This window comes from Loxodonta africana, chromosome 22, assembly GCF_030014295.1.
Source record: "Loxodonta africana isolate mLoxAfr1 chromosome 22, mLoxAfr1.hap2, whole genome shotgun sequence".
In the NCBI taxonomy this organism is placed as follows: Eukaryota; Metazoa; Chordata; class Mammalia; order Proboscidea; family Elephantidae; genus Loxodonta; species Loxodonta africana.
This window is the reverse complement of record NC_087363.1, coordinates 30,267,094-30,286,764: the sequence shown is the minus strand read 5'-3', so window position 1 is coordinate 30,286,764 and position 19,671 is coordinate 30,267,094. Positions and strand designations below refer to the sequence as shown.

Below are 19,671 nucleotides of genomic sequence, written 5' to 3'. Positions count from 1 at the left end.
CAGAAATTTGACCTTCATTCAAGATTCGGAAATGGAATTTGGACCTTGGATTGTAGACTTTAGACATATCTCTCCCTATAAACAACAACAAGAAAAACCCACTCCCTATAGCTTTATGGAATAAACCATAATGAGCATAAGTGTTACCTGAGCAAAAATTTGAAAAACACACATTCCTCTCAACTGCACTGACAAATGTTGGCAGTATTTGTGAAAATGAGCTCAGAGTCACACAGAGCTCTCAAAAGTTTCTGTTGCAAGTTAGAGTGAATTAAAGTGAAATCAAACAGTATTTCTGTAAGAAAGCCCATTATCACATGTTATTGTCAAAAATACTCTCTTATTGCAAGCCAGAGCCATTTAAGATGAATCAGAGCATTTTGGGGAAAAGTGATCAGTATAAGTGTAAATAACCTCCATCTCATACATTTGTTCTCAAAAGCATGTACTCTCTTAGAGTTAGACCAAATCAGTGGTACTTGCACGTAAGAAAGAAAGTAACATAGAATCAAAGTCCAAAATTTAGTTCCAACATCAAAGTCCAGGTCCAAGTTCAAAATCAAAGATCTAGGTCCATGTCTAATTTCCATGTCTTAAAGTAAGGTCTGAGATTCAAGGTCCAAGTCCAAGGCTGAGGTCCAGGTCGGAGGTTAGAGTTCCTTATTCAGTGTCCATAACCAAGGTTCAGGTTCAGTGCAAAAGTCCACGTTCTAGGTCCAAGGTCCAAGGCTGTTGTCCAGTTCCTAGTCCAACTTCTAGGTTTAAGGCCCAAGAAATTAGAAAAATCCAGGTCTAAAGACTTGGTCCAAACATCCATGTCAAGGTCAAGTCCAGATGCATTACCTAGGTCAATGTCTGAGGTCCACATTGATGTTAAAGGCCCAAGATCAAGGTCTAGGTCCAATCCAAGTTTAGCTCTAAAGTCACATCCAACTAACTAGAAAAGTCCAGGTTCAAAGTCAGTGCCTAAAATCAGGTCTAGGTCCAGGCCTGACATTAGACATCAGATCCAAAGTCAAGTTCCAAGGTCCAAGGTAAAGTTCCAAGGACCAGGTCCCGGTCCAGATCCAAGGTCCAGTAAAAATTTACACCCAATTTCATGTTCAATGTTGAGGTACAAATTGGGGTCAATGACATAGGTTTAAGGTTGAAGTCTATGTCCAAGGTCAGATTCTGATTCCAGTATTCCAAGTCCAGGTCCAACATCTAGTTCAAGTTCCAAGATCTAAGGTTCAGTTTGAATTTTAAAGTCAGGTCCAAAATCCAGATTCATGGATCAGGTCAAAGTCTGAGGTCCTGGCTCAAGGTCCAGGCCTAAGTTCAAGTTCTAGGAGTGAAGTCTAGGTCCAATGTCCAAATCCAAGCTCAAATAGCCACATTCAGGGCTGTGTGAAAGTTCTGACTAAAGTCTTTGTCATGGATTGAATTGTGTTCCCCAAAAATATCTGTCAACTTGGCTAGGTCATGATTCCCAATATTGTATGATTGTCTACCATTCTGTCATCTGATGTGATTTCCCTATGTGTTGTAAATCCTATCACTATGATGCAATGAGATGGATTAGTGGCATTGGGTTTTTTTTTATATTGGAAACCCTGGTGGTGTAGTGGTTAAGTGCTACGGCTGCTAACCAAAGGGTCGGCAGTTCAAATCCACCAGGCGCTCCTTGGAAACTCTTGTGGGGCAGTTCTACTCTGTCCTATAGGGTCACTATGAGTCGGAATCAACTCAACGGCACTGGGTTTCGTTTTTTGGGGTTTTTTTATATTGATGTGATCTACAAGATTAGTGTCTTAAGCCAATCTCTTTTGAGATATAAAAGAGAGAAGAGAGCAGAGAGACATGGAAGTAGTGCCGGGAGCAGAATGTGTGCTTTGGACCTGAAGTTCCTGTGTGGAGAAACTTCTAGGCCAAGGGAAGATTGATGACATGGACCTTCCTCCAGAGTTGACAGAGAAAGCCTTCCCCTGGAGCTGATGCCCTAAATTTGGACTTGTAGCCTACTAGACTGTGAGAGAATAAATTTCCCTTTGTTAAAGCCATCCACTTGTGGTATTTCTGTTATAGCAGCACTAGGTAACTAAGATAGTCCTAATCTAAGGTTCAGGTTAAGTTTCAGGTTTAAGGTTCAGGTTAAGTTTCAGGTTTAAAGTTCAAGATTGACTTTAAAGGTTCAATCCAATTCCAAATGGAAGGTCCAGATCCAAATGCAAGTCCAGTACAGAAGTATAAGTTCTGGGTCCCTGTCTAAGATCCAGATGCAATGCAGGTTCAAGGTCCATGTCTAGTTCTAATTTTCACATCTAAATTCAGGTCCAATGTTCAGATCAAATCAATGTCTAAAATCAAGACCTAAAGTCCAGGTCCAATATCTATGTCCAAGATCAGTTCAAAGTCCAGGTGTGCATTCCATATCTGAGGTCCTTGTCCAAGGTCCAAGATGCAGTTCCAAGGTCTAGGTCTTAATACGGGTTCAGCTCAAATCCATGTCAGAAATCCAGTTTCATTATCTACAACCACATCAAAGTACAGGGCTAATCTCCAGTCCATAATCTCGGTCCGGAATCGAGTTCCAAAGTCAAAGTCATGTTCAAAGGAATGAGAAATAGAGAAAATGAAACATAGAATAAAATGGCAAATCACCTATTAATGTAAATACATCAGTAAAAAGACGGATAGCAGCAGAGTGGATTTTTAAAATGATGCAACAATATGCTGTCCACAAGAAACTCACCTGAATTGCAAAGACATAAGTAGGCTGAAAGTATAAGGGTGAAAAAGATACAGCATGCAAACATTAATTCAAAAAAGGCAGAAGTGGCTATATTAACATTAGATAAGTAAGACCCTAGGGCAAAGAAAACTGCTAAAGACAAAGAATGACATTACATAATGATAAAAGGATCAATCCACCAGGAAGACATACTAATCCTAAATATACACACACCAAATAACAGTCTTAGCACCCCACTCGCAATAACTGATAGAACTAAAAAAAAACTACCAGACCAAAAATCAGATTTGATTGAAGAACTGAACAACACAATCAAGAGAATCTAATTGACATATTACTGAACATGTTCAACTAATAACAGCAGAATACACATTCTTTCTAAGTGCTCATGGTACATTCACCAAGCTAGCTCATATCCTGGACCATAAAACAAACCTCAATGAATTTAAAAAATTGAAATCATACGGCGTATGTTCTCTGATCATAACGGAATCAAACTAGAAACCAGTAACAGAAAGATAACAGGAAAATCTTCAAACACTTGGAATTTAAATAACACTCTTCTAAATAAACCATGGGTCAAAGAGAAAGTCTCACAGTGAAAAAAAAAAAAATAGAACTGAATTAAAATTGAAATATAACATGTCAAAATATGTAGGACACTACAGGCTTACATTAGAAAAGAGGAAAAGTCTAAAATTAAAATTAATAATTTAAGCACCCATCTCAAGAAACTAGAAAAAGAAGAGCAGAATAAACCTAAAGCAAGCACCAGGTAAGAAATAATAAAGAGCAAAAATAAAAGCAGGAAAACAATAAAGAAAATCAGTAAGACAAAAAGCTGACTCTTTGGGGAAAAAAAATCAATAAAATATATAAACCTCCAGCAAGACTGAAAAAGATAAAAAGAGAGAATACACAAATCACCAGTATCAGGAATGAAATATTATGAACAAATTTATGCTCATAAATTTGACAATTTAGAAGAAATAAACTGATTCCCTGACAACCAACCAAACTACCAAAACTCAACCAAGATAAAATAGATAATCTGAATAATCTTAAAACTATTAAAGAAATTGAATTTATGAATAAAAATTTCCTGAGAAAGAAACCTTCAGGCCTAGGTGGTTTCACTGGAGAATTCTACCAAACAGTTAAAGAGGAATTGACTCTAATTTTACACAATCTTTTTCAGAAAATAAAAGAGGAGGCAATACAATATTTTCCAAGTTATTTTATGAGGCTGGTATTACCCTATACAAAATCCAAACACATCATAAGAAAAGAAAACTACAAAGCAGTATCTATCATGAACTTGGACACAAAAATCCTCAAAATATTAGCAAATCCAGCAATGTATAAAAAGAATTCTATACTATGATCAAATGTGATTTATTCCAAGTAAACAAGGCTGGTTCAGCTTTCAAAAATCAATTAATGTAATCCACCATATCAATAGGTTAAAAAAGAAAAATTTCACGATCATATCAGTTAACACAGAAAAAGCATTTAACAAAACTCGACACCCTTCATGATAAAACTCAGAAAACTAGGAATAAAGGAGAACATATTCAACCTGATAAAGGACATCTACAAAAAGCCTATAGTTAACATCATACTTAATGATGAAAGGTTGAATGCTTTCCCTATAAAATCAGGAATGAGATGAGGATGTCTGCTCCCACCACTGCTATTCACTATAGTACTGGAATTTCAAGCCAATGCAATAAGGCGAGAAAAAAAAAAAAAAAAAAAAAAGCTGTCTTTATTTACAGATGACATGGTTGTCTACATAGAAAATTCTAGAAAATCTTTCAGAAAAAAATCCTCAAAGTAATAAGTGAGTTTAGCAAGTCGCAGAAGACAAGACTAATAACCAAAAATCAGTCAAATTTCTGTACATTAACAGCAAACACGTGGAAACCAAAACACAATACCATTTATAATCACATCAAAGAAAATATTTGTAGATGGAACAAACATGTACGGGATGTATCCCGAAATTTTTTAAATGCTTGTGGCCTGTGATGTCTGCCCCCGAAAGCCTGCAGTGAGTACACCACTCTGTGCCCAGGGGTTAAGTGATCTCAAACAACGGAAAACCCCATCTTGAAGGATCTCCCCCTGAGCCCTAAGAAAAATCCACCATCTCCATGATCAACCAGGCTATTCTTTGTTTGGGGAATTCCTTATTATTTTCCCAGCCACATGACATGCTGAGTGGTTGTTGTTAGGTGCTGTCAAGTTGATTCTGGCTCATAGCAACCCTATGTACAACAGAATGAAACACTCCCCAGTCCTGCACAACTCTCAAAATTGTTGCTGTGTTTGAGCCCATTGTTGCAGCCATTGTGTCCATCCATCTCACTGAGGGTCTTTCTCTTTTTCACTGACCATCTGCTTTACCAAGCGTAATGTCCTTCTCCAGGGACTGATCCCTCCTGATAACATGTCCAAAGTATGTGAGAAAAAACCTGTCATCCTCACTTCTAAGGAGCATTCTGGCTCTACTTCTTCCAAGACAGATTTGTTCATAATTTCATATTTCTTATTTTTTTTTTTAATTCAAACTCACAAATTTTCCTGACTCAAACTCACACACTAAGATGTGTGAGGAGTTTTACATTGGTCAATGTCTTGGGTCAAATTCCCTAGAAGAAGAGTTTATTGAGGAGGACCTTGGGAGGAGAAAAGTGAGGGAAGTCGCTGGGGCAGGGGAGGGAGCTGAGCAAAGTTGTGGTCTCAGTTGGACTGAGCTTTAGCCTGAGCCCACAGAGCACTCTAGAGCATGAAATGCATCACAGAGTTGGTCCCCCTTTGAGGCAAGGAGAAAGCCATTTTTGTCTTTGGCGCTGGGCTGCCCCTACTCCCAGGGTTGGGTGGGGTGGAGGTTGCATGTTAGCCCCATGAATGAAGTGGTTCCTGTTAGTGGAGAGCAATTCTCCCCACAAAGGGGAAGCCGGGAGCCATTAGCAGCCACACTTACACCAACGGAGATGGGTGTGCCACCTGGTGAAGGTTCTGGATGGGGCACTCCATCAACCACTGCAATGAATTTTCAAAGTCCTTTAATCCTGGATCACAAATCCCTGGGAACACAAAGTCCTGTGGATCCAGGGAAAGGTTAAGCCTGAGGCCATTCACCTCTGGACTTCACACACATCCCTATGACCCTACCCACTTGAGGTCAAGCCACTTTCTTGGGTTCTGCTACCCACACCTCTTAAAAACCTTTTATCAGTCAGGGTTCTCCAGTGATACAGAGCCAATAGGAGAGACAGAGAGAGAGATTTTAAGGAATTGGCTCAGGTGATTGTGGTAGTTGGCAAGTCCCAAATCTGTAGGGCAGGCCAGCAGGCTGGAAATTGGGGCAGGATTTCTCTGTTACAGTCTTGAGGCAGAATTCCTTCTGGAAACCTCAACTCTTACGGCCTTCAACTGGTTGGGTGAGGCCCACCCACATTATCAAAGATAATCTCCTTAAAGTCAACCGATTATAAACGTTAATCACATCTACAAAATACCTTCACCAAAACCAAAAAAACCAAACCCATTGCCATCGAATCAATTCCGACTCACAGTGACCCTATAGGACAGAGTAAAACTGTCCCATAGGGTTTCCAAGGAACGACTGGTGGATTCAAGCTGGTGACCTTTTGGTGAGCAGCTGAGTTCTTACCCACTGCACCACCAGGGCTTCACAAAATACCTTCAGCAAAAAAAAAAAAAAAAAAAAACCTGTTGTCATCCAGTCGATTCCGAGCAACATCTAAACAGTGGTTGACCAAACAACTGGGCACCATAGCCTAGCCAAATGGACACATAAAATTAACCATCACATTCCCCAACCCCTTCTTCTCAGACCCCGGGAATTCAACACTTCCGTGGGATGTGGTCCCCATCCCTAATATCATCCCTCAAAGCAAATTTTCTGTCCCTCTTATTCCTGGACAGTCCAGTTTCATCCTATTTCCTCCAGCGGCCTGGTTTCTGTCTCTCCCAGGCAGCCTCCCTTCTCCCATTCTGGAATACAAAGAGCCTGTGGACTCCTTCCTGGCAGTAAGAAGCACCCAAACCTTGGAACTAGGCTCCCTTCCGGTTGGGTCTTTGGCAACAAGAGACAATAATTTATCCTATGACACACCTGAATCAATCCTGTTGCTTCTAGCTTCTAGCCAGTTCCCTCAGGCTCCAAGGAAGAGAAGTTATGCAACTCAAGCCGGGTGTGGGTGTGGGTGAGAGAGAGAGAAGTGGGTGGTGCTGGATGTCAGGGCAGGTTGGGGCATGTGCCCATTGTCCAGTGAGGACAATCCAGGCCTCAGCCTATGGCCCTGGGAGGAGAACAGGAGCTGGCTACTTTCCAACATGTGGGGGGTCCTGGAAGGAGCTACCATGCTTCGCAGGGGAGGAAACAGTCATATTCCAAGAGCTGATGGAAGGCCCTTGGCCACCTCCTCAAACACAGATTAGCCACCTTTCAGGGCAGCAAGATTTTGTGGGGCTCAAGTCCACTTATAGCTTAAGCGATAGCCCCGTTAAGCAGAACATGGGGTCACCCAAAAGCACCCTACTCTGACTTCAGCAGCAGCAGGGAGAGGCCTGCTTGTGGGAGTCAGGGGCAGGTGCGTATGTCCTGGGCTCCTGTACCTCCAGAGAAGCCAGGGAGCAAAGAACCCTGCGTTCTAGTCCAGCCTCACTCTGTGAGCAGTGTGACTTTGGGATCTTCTTTGTCCTCTCTGACTTAAGCTTTCTCAGAGGCAGGCAGACAATTTCTCGGGCTGTCCAATTTGGGGACTGACTCTTAGCTGTAACAGGTATGCCATCTTTTGGCTCCCCAGGCGTCTGCCTCCAAAGGTGGGGGGGGGGTGATTAAACCCCTCCCCCAAACCACTAGGTGACTTCCAGGGACCTGAAGCTCCTAGCCCTCCCCCAAGCACAGATACCTGGCAACTTCCAGGTAACCGCTCCTCTGTCCTGGAGCTGCCCATCTCTCAGCAGCATCCCACTGCCCAAGGATGGTGCAAAAAGGAGACATTCACACGTGGGGCCTGAAGACTGCAACCTCACAGACCGGGAGTGGGATGGGACTGAGCTCCCCCAGGGGTTCAATTGTCCCCGGTGGGAACGGTCTGTCCACACTCACTATGTGACCTTCCCAGGTCCTTTCCCCTCTCCTGGCCTCAGATTCTTTACCAAATATAATGGACACACACACAGCCCAGGGCTTGGCCTAGACCTTCCTCAGCACTCAGTAAGTAACCCCCAGCAGAGGGTCTGAAGGTCACTGCTCTGCCTAAGCTCTGCTTACTCTCATGCCATGGGGAAAACTGGGCCAGCTGCCCACTTCTTGGGAAGTCCTGGAATTCCACCACTAGACCTGGCCCCTTTACCTCTGAAGACCTGGTCCAACAGGAATTGTGCACCCCTATTCTGAGCCAGGGGGATTTGGTGGTTCAGTGGTAGAATTTTCACTTTCTGTGTGGGACTCCTGGGGTTCAATTCCTGGCCAATGCACCTCAACCACAGCTACCACCCATCTGTCAGTAGAGGCTTGCCTGTTACTATGATCCTGGACATGTTTCAATGGAGCTTCTAGACTAAGAGAAACCAGCATGAAAGGCCTGGCAATCTACTTCCCAAAACATTAGCCAATAAAAACCCTATGGATCACAACGTTCCCAGTGGCAGTCAGTCATGGGGATGGCATTTCGTTCCATTGCACGTGAGGTCGCCGTGAGCTGGAGGTGGACTCCACCGCAGCTAACAACTACAACTACATTCTGAGCCAAAAAAAGGGGAATGGGGCTGAGCAGCCCCTGAATAACGACCATTTCCTTCTTTTATCCCAGTGAGCAGAGAGGCTTTGCTGATTATGAAAAATAAACCCCTGCTGTCAGCTGTTACCTCCAGACCCGGTGCAGGTAGCAACCACCTTACTTCATGGGAAGAACCAGGCTCTCAAAAGATTTGCACTCACAACTCCTTCTGAAAAGACATGTGTGTGCCAGTTTCTGAAAACAAATTGATCGATTTCCATTGATCAACCTAAAAAACGCCCAGTCCTTTCTAACATGTCCTCAGAGCTCTACTCTTGGCTCAATACCAAGCCCTGACCCTGCCTCAGAATCAGCCCTACCCTTGCAGAGGCTGAGAACACAAAAGTCTGGACCCGATGACAGAGAGCTACTCACACAAATATTATTGCAGCGGATGATGAGACAAGCACCACATTGGACATGTTGTCGTTGGGTGCCGTAGAGTCAGCCGCCCATTCGTGGCAACCCTACGCACATGGGACTAAAACGCTGCCCAGTCCTGTGCCACCCCCATGACCAGCTGGGACCGGGCCATTGTGATTTCACGGGGTTCTTATCGACTGATTTTCAGGAGCAGGTCAGCAGGCCTTTCTGCCTAGTCTGTCTTAGTTCGGAAGCTCCACTAAAATCTTTTTGGCGTTACAGCAAAACTGACATGTGGGTGGTGGCTACGCATGAGGCTCCTCGACCAGGAATCTACCCAGGTCTCTCACCTGGAAGGTGAGACTTCCACCACTGAACCACCACTGCCCTCATGTTAAACATAAACCAGTTGCCACTGAGTCAGATCGTGTTCCATAGAGTTTTCAATGGCTGACTTTTCAGAAGTAGATCACTAGGCCTTTCTCCCGAGGTACCTCTGGACGGACTCGAACTTTCAAACTCTCAGTTAGGAGCCAAGCACATTAACCATTTGCAGCACCCAGGGACTCCATATTGAACATACAACCTGGGAATTACGGGCGATGGGGGAGAGATTCTTGGAAATGGAAAACTCAATGGGCTGGACTTTATTATTTGTTTTGTTATCCCCAGAAGACAGCCCAAGGGCTGGCATGGAGTAGGTGCTCAGGAAACATTGGGAGGGAGCAAGGAAGCTGGGTCTTGAAATATAGGAAGAGAGCTTTCCAGACAGAAAGAGCAACATGAGCAGAAATAGAGGGTTGGGACCTATGGCCCTATGACTCCTGCTTCCTGGGGTTGACAGCCTTTTGTAGTTCCCTCCTCTTGGGTATGGGCAGGACTGTGACTTGCTTCTAACCAATAGAATACAGCAAAGGGGATGGATGGATGTCTAGCTGGAGTCTCTCAGACCCTTGCTAACTTTGAGAAAGCAAGCTGCCACGTCGGGAAGGCCCACGGGGTACGGAACTGCAGGCAGCCTCTAGTTGCTGAGGGTGGTCTCCACCTGATAACCAGCAGGAAAATGAGGCCTTTAGTCCTACAACCACAAGGATCTTAATCTTGTCAGCAACTCAACCAGCTTGGCTGACACCCTGATTGCAGCCTTGTGAGATCCTGAAGCAGAGGACCCAGTTGAGCCTGACCCACAGAAAATGTGAGGTAATAAATGTGTACTGTTTTAAGCCACCAAGTTTGTGATAATTGTTACACAGTGTTATGGATTGAATAATGCCACCACCCCCCCCCCCCCAAATATATGTTTTGTAAATCCTAGGCTCTATACCTATGGTTCTAATCCCATTTGGGAATGAGTTGTCTTTGTTATGTGAATGAGGCAGGATGAGTGTAGGGTGTATCTTGAGTCAATCACTTTTTAGATATAAAGGAGATTAAACAAGCAAGCAAGCAGAGATGGGGGAAGAGAGATGCCAAGCCACATGAAGATCACCCAGGAGCAAAAGCTCAAAGAGACAAGGGCCTTCCTCCAGAGCCAACAGAGAAAGAAAGCCTTCCGCTAGAGTCAGCTTCCTGAATTGGGACTTCTAGCCTCCTAAACTGTGAAAAAATAAATTTCTGTTTGTTAAAGTCACCCACTTGTGGTATTTCTGTTATAGCAGCTCTAGATAACTAAGACACACTGCAAGAGATAACTAACACAGGGTCACGCTGAGAAGTCTTTATGGAACTTCAGGTCATTGAGATAGTTGAGGGTAGCTGTTTGGAAACCCTGTTTGGTTAAGTGCTATGACTGCTAACCAAAAAGTCTGCAGTTCAAAGCCACTAGGCACTCTTTGGAAACTCTGTGGGGCAGTTCTACTCTGTCCTATAGGGTTGCTATGAGTCAGAATCAACAGAAACAGGGTTTTTTGTTTGTTTGTTTCTCAGGTGACAAAATAGTGGGCATCAGTGGAGGCGGTGGGGGAAGGAGTAGTATGAAGCAGATAATAATGGTCACATTTTACTGGGCATTAGCTGAATGCCAGGCACTACGCTAAGTGATTTACATGTACAAACTTACTTAATCCTCAGAAATGCTAGGATTTAGGCACTTTTATTACCCCCATTTTACAGATGAAGAGATTGAGGTGCAGAGAAATTAAACACACAGCTGATAAGTGATAAAGCTAGAATTCAAGCTAAGAAGCCCAACTGCATTGCCGCCATTTTGAAGTGCTCTGCCGTACATAGCCCTCAAGAGTGAGGGGGCCGGGATGTCCTTTGAGGAACTGTACTCTTCAGGGAATGGCAGTGGGACAGGGGAGTGACGCAATCCATTGTGTGTTTGGAAGGCCATCTTCCACAGCGCAGTGAGGAGAGTGGGGAGCCAGGCTGTGGGGACGCTTGGTGGATGAGGGAGATTGGGGTGTCTGCAGGATGGGTGAGTCAAGGGGAGACCCAAAGGTAGGCACTGGGGGTAGACCGAGGGAGGTAGAGGACCAAGCGGCAGGGCTGAGATGCTGATAAAAAGCCCCCAGGCCAGCAGACATCCCTGGGGTCAGGGCCAGGTTGAAGTGCACTAGTGGGGCCTGAAGCTTGCTGCCACCCCAGTTCTGCTCTGCAGTCCTGAATCCTGTTCCTCTTCCTCCCAGGAAGCAGAGGGGCTGAGGGACACTCAGTTGCCACCCCAGCCAGTCCCTCTGCAGTTGGTCTTCCTTTCCTCCTCCAAGTCCTCCTGGGAAGTACACTCAAAGGCTAATGTTATGCCAGGCGCATAGAGGCCTGATGGGCACAGCCAAAGCCACCACAGAATTCAGACCCCCGCCCTCCCAGGCACAGTACCCACCACTCTATGAGGCTCAGGCTTGTCCAGGGTCCCATTGAGCCCATCTCTCCAGCCTCAGCATCCCCTACCAGAAATTAAACAAAGCCAGGCATTGACTGGGATAAGCCAGGCTTAGGGCAAACGCTGTAATTCATTTTTTAATCTGGAAATTTACAAACCTCTAAGACATCTGGGGTACTGAGCCTCAAAGCAGCTGATCCCACACTAGCTAATGAGGATAGTGGCTTCCAGCTAGAAGGCCTGGCAGCTGGCACTTCTGGGCAGAACCATCCCGAAGCCAAGAAGTGCACTGGTGGCTGGACCGGCTCTTCAGGTGGCCCCACTGGAGGAAATGCCTGAGGGTTCAGCTGAGGGGACTTGGCGTCCCAGCTTTCCTCTCTGCTAAGTCTCCTCCCCCAGGCCCCGGCCACGCTTACGTCTTTATAGAACTGTCCTATACCTGGGCTCTCCAGCCAGCACCTTAGCTCTTTCTGTGCCTCCTGCCAAGAATGTCCTTATTCTCCTCCACCCAAAACAAACCAAACCAGTTGCCTTCGAGTTGATTCCAACTCATGGGGACCTCGTGCATACAGAGTGGAGCTGTGCTCCACAGGGTTTTCAAGGCTGTGCGACCTTTCAGAAGCAGATCGCCAGGACTCACTTCTGAGGCACCTCTGGGTGGGTTTGAACCACCCACCTTTCGGTAAGTAGTCACGCACTTAACTGTGCCAGCCAGGGACTCCTTACTATCCTCCAAACCCATTGCCATCAAGTCGATTTCGACAAAGTAGGACTGCTCCTTAGGGTTTCCAAGGAATGGCTGGTGTATTTGAACTGCTGACCTCTTGGTTAGTAGCCAAGCTCTTTAACCACTTCGCCATCAGGGCTCCTGTAAATCCCACTTTCACAGGCCAGAGTCTCCGCAACACCCTTATGAATCCCAACAGAGATGCCATTTCCCTTCTCTAAGACCCCCAACACTCCTGCCTCCCTCGGGTGCCCTCACAACATTTTGCCTCATATGATAGTATCTGTATGTTCTTTTCATCCTTGACTGAGCCACCTAGGGCCAGGGCTGGATCTGGCTCATCTTTGCACCGCCCGCCATGCAGGCTACAGAGCTCTACTCAGTGACCCCCGCAAAAGCTGGCACAGGAGTGTATGCTGGTGAGTTGAGGCAGCCTTAGAGGAAGCCAGTGCACAGGGGGAGATTTCTAACAAACTAGCAGGTGTTTTTTCCCATTCTTCTCCAACAGCCTGGGAACCTTGTATCCATCACTCGGGGAGGGGGTTTGGAATGGAGTCTGCCCTACCTATATCTTCTTATCACTCACTTCTCCCCACCCCAAGCATACATGAAAACTTTTTACTGCAAGCACCTGCAATTCCCTGCCCGAGAGCTTTTTTTTTTTTACAGAACTGGTGGTGAGCCAACTTGGCCCAAGGATTTTCACCTCCTGGTATTCACACCCTTGTGTAACTGCCTGCACACTCAGGGACAGTTCACGGCATGGGCCAGAAGTGCTGGGGGTTGTCATCTCTGGGAGCAGCCTTCACCCATGAGAGTGGAGTGATGGGCAGATAGCCTAGCATCCTTGACCTACAGATGAGACAATGCTAAGGTGTATTCTACAGTCTCCCAGGGGTCCCTGTTGGGATTGCACCCCAGATGCCCGCAGTGGTAAACTGTATGGCCTCTCTTCCCTGTCTCACTTTCTCACCTTCCTGCCAGTGTTTCCTAGAATCACCTCCCAAATTAATTCTGGTCTTGGGGTCTGTTTCTAGAGGAATCTAGCAGGGGGCAACAGAATAGAAAGCTGAGAAAAGACCGTGTCATTTTGCTCATGGGAGATAATGCCAGATGCCTCTGAGGGAAGTTTCAAGGCTGATGGGGAAGTGTTAACAGCAAAAAAAAAGTTCTTAGAACTCGAGAGCAAAGTGGCCTGGGCCTGTTCCTCAGACAGAGCCCTAGGGAGGTAGAAAGAGCTCAGGGAGGAATGGCCTTTTGGGGTGAGACTGCCTCTCTCCCAGAGATCTGATTCCGAAGGCAGAGCTGGAAGCCCCAGGTAGGTTCCTGACCCCACAGGCACAGCAAGGAAGCAACCAGGAACCCCAGAACCAGACCACCATGGGGACACGTGAATGCCTGGACCTAGACCAGCTCCCAGAGCTTTGACCCAACCCCCCAAAAAGGCAATAATCCTAGAAAACAGCTGTAGCAGAGCAAGGGCTCAGAATCAGAGACGATTTGGGTAACGGAGTATAAAGTACATTTCCTACACACCTGAGTTTAAGGACCCAGCAGTAGCTGCTAGACTAGCATCTCTTCCTCTTCAGGGTCCTCCCCAGGCCTTCTAGGACCACTGAGGACGCTAGGACCCTAATCCACAGAGTGAGGTCTGAAGTCCAGTGAACCACCTTCTACATATCTCCTCTCCCTTTGGGATCTCCTGGGGCTCAGAGTTTCCCTGACACCATGCCCAAGCCAGCCAGGCCCAGAGCCTGTCAGGAAGCAGTCAGAGGCCAAACCTCTCCATCCATGGGGAGAAAAGCTCCTTCTGGGGGTGTATGGGGTTGTGGGGGCGGGGCGGGGACTCTCCAGTTCCTTCTCAGTAGATGCTCAATACCTCCCAGCTCTGCTTTTCTCCCCGTGCCCACCCTGCCCTTGCCTGAGGGCCATAACATCTTGAGGCTGGAGTTCCCCTCCTGTTCCCCAGTGTCTGGATACTGAACATCTGCCCTGGCCATATACACTGACAGGTCCCCCAGCCTTGTTGGCTCAATAGCACCCAGCCCAACAAGAGAGTCTTCAACTGGGACCACGTGGTCAGAAGGCAACAGACCTCACTTAAGGCTCGCAAAGAAAGGGGCTTCTTAATCCTGATTCACTGACCCCTACAGGATACACAGAAACCAGAGTGTCCATGAACGTGGATTGGAAAAAATGGCATCTGGCACTGTGGTTAAGTGCTCGGCTGCTTACCCTAAGGTCAGTAGTTTGAACCCACCAGCTGCTCTGTGGAAGAAAGATGTGGCAGTTTGCTTCCATAAAGATTACAGCCTTGGAAACCCTGTGGGGCAGTTCTACTCTATCTCGTAGGGTCATTCTGAGTCGGAATCAACTTGACAGCAATGGGTTTGGTTTTTTGGTTTTATTTTCATTAACTTTTAATTGAAATTTAGCATTTTTTTTTTCCATTATGAAAGCAGGCAACAAAGCACAGTGAGTGGAGTCCCTGGGTGGCACTCTAGTACTAACCAAAAGGTTGGCAGTTCAAATCCACCAAGAGGCACCTTAGAAGAAAGACCTGGCTATCTGTTTCCGAACAATCAGCTGTTGAATACCCTATGGACCACAGTTCTATTCTGACACACATGGGGTCACCATGAGTCAGAATCAACTCGACAGCAACTGATTTTTTATCACAGGCTCTGCGACTTCGTCTCCAGTAGAAACCTCAGACATTTGCATCTCACGTTACCACTGGTAATGTCTTGAAATGTCATTGACGATCATCACTACTGTAAAATCATGGCAGTTACCTAGCCCACCGCTAGATCTTAATATCTGATGAACAAATAAAGAAACGCATGCTTCACTATGACACAAATTTGTTTTTCATATTGTTTTGATAACTATATTTCAATTGATTTCCTTTGTAATCCTTCAAGTTTTATATCTCTTGCATTTAAAAACTTCATCCTGAGAAGGGTCTACAGGCTTCACCAGGATGCCAATAAAAAGGTAGTAAAAAGGTCTGAACCCCTGCCAAGGGAAGACCCCTGGGAAGGAGGAAAGGGGTAGCATCCAGTTAAGAAGGGTCTTCATTCAGTCTTCAAATAGGTGACCCAGGAGGTCATAGAAAAAAGTATTCTGGGCCAGGCGTGCTGGCAGCCAGACTCTGGAAAACAATAGCCTAGCAAATGGCTTTATTCCATCTTTTCTACTCTTTTTTTTTTTTTTTTTAAACTTGTTGTATTTATAGCTTCAATTTCTGAACTTTGCCATTGTGCCCAGCATGGAGCTTGGCAGGAGGGGGTTCCTGACATGGTGGAGTGAAAAGTAAGGACCTGAGGAGCACCAGTCTGTGGCCCCCTGGATTAGGGGCTGGGTGGTGGCCAGGGGCCCAGGGGTCAGCCCTCAGTTTCTCATTTGGGGGTTAGGAGTGAAAGAGCGTAAGTTCCAGAGGTTTCCTGGAAACAGCTCATGTTGGCTGTCAGTCAGGGCTGGTGAGACAGAGCCAAAAGTGAGCTCCAGGACCCAAACTGGAGTGAATGAACACTAAGAGCCTGCCCTGGGGAGTCACTGGCTGACAGGACCTCCTCAAGCACTTCAGGTAAAGGGAGAGCAACACTGGCAAGCTAGCTGTGGCAGAGATGTTGGGTGGCTCCCCAGTCATTGTCCTCTGCTTTTCCCTTAGGGTAGCAGATGATTTGGGGGCCCATATCTGATTATAACCATGGTGTGGTGGCCAGTTCTGTGCAGGTTCTCAGCATCCCACCTCAAGAGCATATAAGACTCTCCCTTTACCTGCCTCAGGGCTATCTCTGAAACCACAGCCAAGAGTGAATTTGCCGGAGTCTAACCTGTGGATAAATGCTCCAGCCTCCTGCCCTCAGCACAGATGACTCTGGAAGACCTCCAAGGTCTTGCTGAGTGGATCCCCCATTCTCTACAGCAGAGACCTTGATAATACACTCCCTGCTCTCCTCCTCCAGTCCCCAGGAATCACCTCCCAAATTAACTACCTGCCTGGACCCAGACCCTGTCCCAGGCTCCGCTTTCAGGGAGATCCAAACTAAGACACATAGTAATAGAATTTTTAGTTAGGCACATGACCGCCCTGAATAAAGGCTACGTTTTCCAGTCACCTGTTATAGCTAGATGTAACCATGTGACAAAGTCGTGGCAAATGGGATATGAAAACAGGCGACTGCGCAACTTCCAGGTCACTCAGTTAATAGGAAAGGGCGTGCCCTCTCCTTCCCCTTTTGCCTTTCCCACTAGCTGAAATGCAGAAGTGGTGGTGAGCCAACTTGGCCCAAGGATCTTCATCCCCTGGTACTCACACCCTTCTGTGGGCCTCCCACATTAAATCCCACATTGACCTGTGTGACCAATAGAATATGACAGAAGGGACGGTGTGTGACTTCCAAGGCATTGTAGCTTCCATCTTGGTCTCTTGAATCCCTTGTTCTGGGGAAGCCAGTCACCACATCATCAGGACACTCAAACAGCCTACCACAGAGATCCAGGTGGAGAGGAACTGAGGCCTTCTGTCAATAGTCACGTGAGTGAGCCACCTCAAAAGTGGATCCTCCAACACCAGTCAAGCCTTCGGATGACTGCAGCCCTCACTGACAGCTGATTACAAACACATGAAAATCATCAAGCCAAAACAGTCCAGCCAACTTGTTCCCAAATTCCTGAACCACAGAAACTGTGAGAGGTAATAAGTCACTTATTGAAGCCACTAAACTTCAGGATAATTTGTTACACAGCATTAGATAACCGATACAGGGTAATTAACATCCAAAGGATGGTAGAGAAGCAAGGTAGAAGGATTCCAGGCCCTTAACATCACAGTGCGAGCCCCCATACCAACTCTGGCTTCTATGTGAAAAAGAAACTTCTGTCTCATTTAACCCACTGTCTTTTTTTGGTCTCACATTTTTTTTTTTTTATCACGTTAGCTGAAGCTATATCCCAACTAATACAGCATCTGAAACTGCTCCCCACATGTTCTTTCCTGACAGCATTTACATGGAAATGATCTAAAGAAAGAGAGACCCGTGTTGCCAGTAAGATCCTGTGCAGGCTCTCAGCACACACAGACTCTCAGGATTTCTTCTAGATGGCAAACAGATGGCCTTGGGCTAGAGGAGATGCAGAAAGCCAGCTCAAGACACTCCTCACTACGAAAGAGCAGCAAATGCTAGCAGGACTGAAGGGGATGCCTGGGAAAACCACATTGGCTCCAGTCACTATTAGGAGATGGAGCACAGAATCATATTAAGACAAAAAAGAAAAAGCACCAGACCCAGGAGAAGACTCCACAGGTCAGGAGGTTACCATGAAGATTCATAGGACATGCCTCTCCCTGCATGGGTGGTGCGAATGGTTACTGTGCTCACTGTTAAACAAAAGGTTGGAGGTTCAAGTCCACCCAGAGGTGCCTCGAAAGAAAGGCCTGGCAATCTACTGAAAAAATCAGCCACAGAAAACCCTTAACAAGCACAGTTCTACTCTCACACACATGGGGTCACCACGAGTTAGAATCAACTCAAGGGTAACTGGCTTGGTTTTGGTTTTTGGTCCCAGAACTAAAACAAGCCTTTACTCCTTACTCCTTTCTTATTCCTCCTCAATATGGACTCCTGCACTCTGCTGTCCCAAACAACTTGGAGAGAAGGAGTATCACTGGGGACACAGTATTAGGACTCTCTCCATTTCAAGTGACAGAAAGCCGGCATACACTGGCTTAAGCAAAGCAGGGATTTATAGCTCAGAACCTGGAAAGCACATGGGTAGGCTAGCTTTAGGGGTCCCTGGGTGGCACAAACAGTTTGCTCTCAGCTGCTAACCAAAAGGTTGGCAGTTTAAACCCACCCAGCAGTGACATGGAAGAAAGGCCTGGCAATCTGCTTTTGTGAAGATTACAGCCAAAAAAACCCTACGGAGCAGTTCCCACTGTAACAAATGGAGTCGCCATGAGTCAGAATCAACAGCAACTAATGACAACAACATGATGACATGCTTTAGGCCCAGCTGGATCAAGGGGCTCAAGCAATGTCATCAGGAATCTCTCTCTCACCTTCTCTTGAATCTTATTTCTTATGTATTGTCTCAAATCTCAGGCAGGTAAATATGACCACAGCGGTAGGTGGCTTACATTTTCCTGGCATAATAGCAGAAAAGCATGCTTCTTTTCCCATATTTCAGCAAAAGTTTCAGGGTTAATGCTCATTTGCCCAGCTTGGGGCATGTGACCATCGCCCTGACTCTCACTGGCCAGGCCCAGGGCAAGTACACACCACTGGAGCCAGAGTGAAGGATGACCCTCGCCCAACTACTGGACCTCATAAAGAGTTGTAGTTTCCACCCCAAAATCAAGATGGTGTAAGCAGAAGGGTGCTGGATAACAGACACATTCTACACGGGCGTGTTTTCCACACTGACATCTGGAGGACGAGGGAAGTGGCTCTGACAGCTGAGGAGTGGCCAGCATGTGCCAGGCTAGAGCAGACCTGGCCGTGGTAGGATGTGTCCAGCCCATCCCTGGGGCAGGGAGGCTGAGACCCCAGCTTTAGTCTGACCCCAGATGAAGAGAATCTCAGACCCAAGCTGCCCCATGAATTGGCACTTTCCGTAAACTAGGGGTGGGCCATTCCTTTTATGGACACAGTTCTGTACTTTCCTGGGACGCGACCCTCCTCATAGTCCTGCAGTGGTGCCCAATTGCCCTCAATGTGGCCTAGGCTCCAGTCTGCATGACCTCTGCCTCTGCTTCCTCCCCACCCCCACTAGAGGGGACAAGCGTGCGCGTGCGCACACACACACACACACACACACACACACACACACGAGTCCTCTGCTGCAGCCAGTCCAAGACCTCCTCTCTCTTCAGCACACAGTGCTGCACCCCTCCTCTGATCCGCACCGTCAGAAGTGGCTGAGCCTCACCCTGCAGCCCCCACAGACACCCTACCTCACCCCTGCAGAGAATTCTGGTCTCCCCAGCCAGCCTGGGGCTCTCAGGGCAGGGCCTGAGTTTCCTCCTTGTTCCCCCGGCCCTCTTTTCCTCCCCCTTGGGGAGGACAGAGCTAGGTCTAGACTCAAAGGGGAGGATTTATAATCTCCACTTTGGAGCCCCCACGAGGCAAGAGAAACCGACACCAATCTAGGCAGCTTCCTAGAGGTGGTGGCAGGTGTAAGTGTTCTCCTAGGCGCA

The 19,671-nt window shown here is 46.6% G+C and overlaps 1 protein-coding gene across 5 annotated transcripts in view; it reads right to left on the bottom strand.

Annotated features, from left to right (window-relative positions):
• LYZL4 (lysozyme like 4) overlaps positions 1–19,671 on the bottom strand; it is a 140,858-nt gene that overhangs the window by 108,865 nt on the left and 12,322 nt on the right. The window contains exon 1 of one of the 5 annotated variants that reach the window (XM_064274750.1): positions 6,882–10,203. The exons of the other annotated variants lie outside the window; for them this stretch is intronic. The gene's annotated coding sequence lies outside the window, so the exon portion shown is untranslated. Of the gene's footprint in view, positions 1–6,881; positions 10,204–19,671 lie in introns of those variants that run through there. 5 annotated transcript variants of the gene reach the window in all.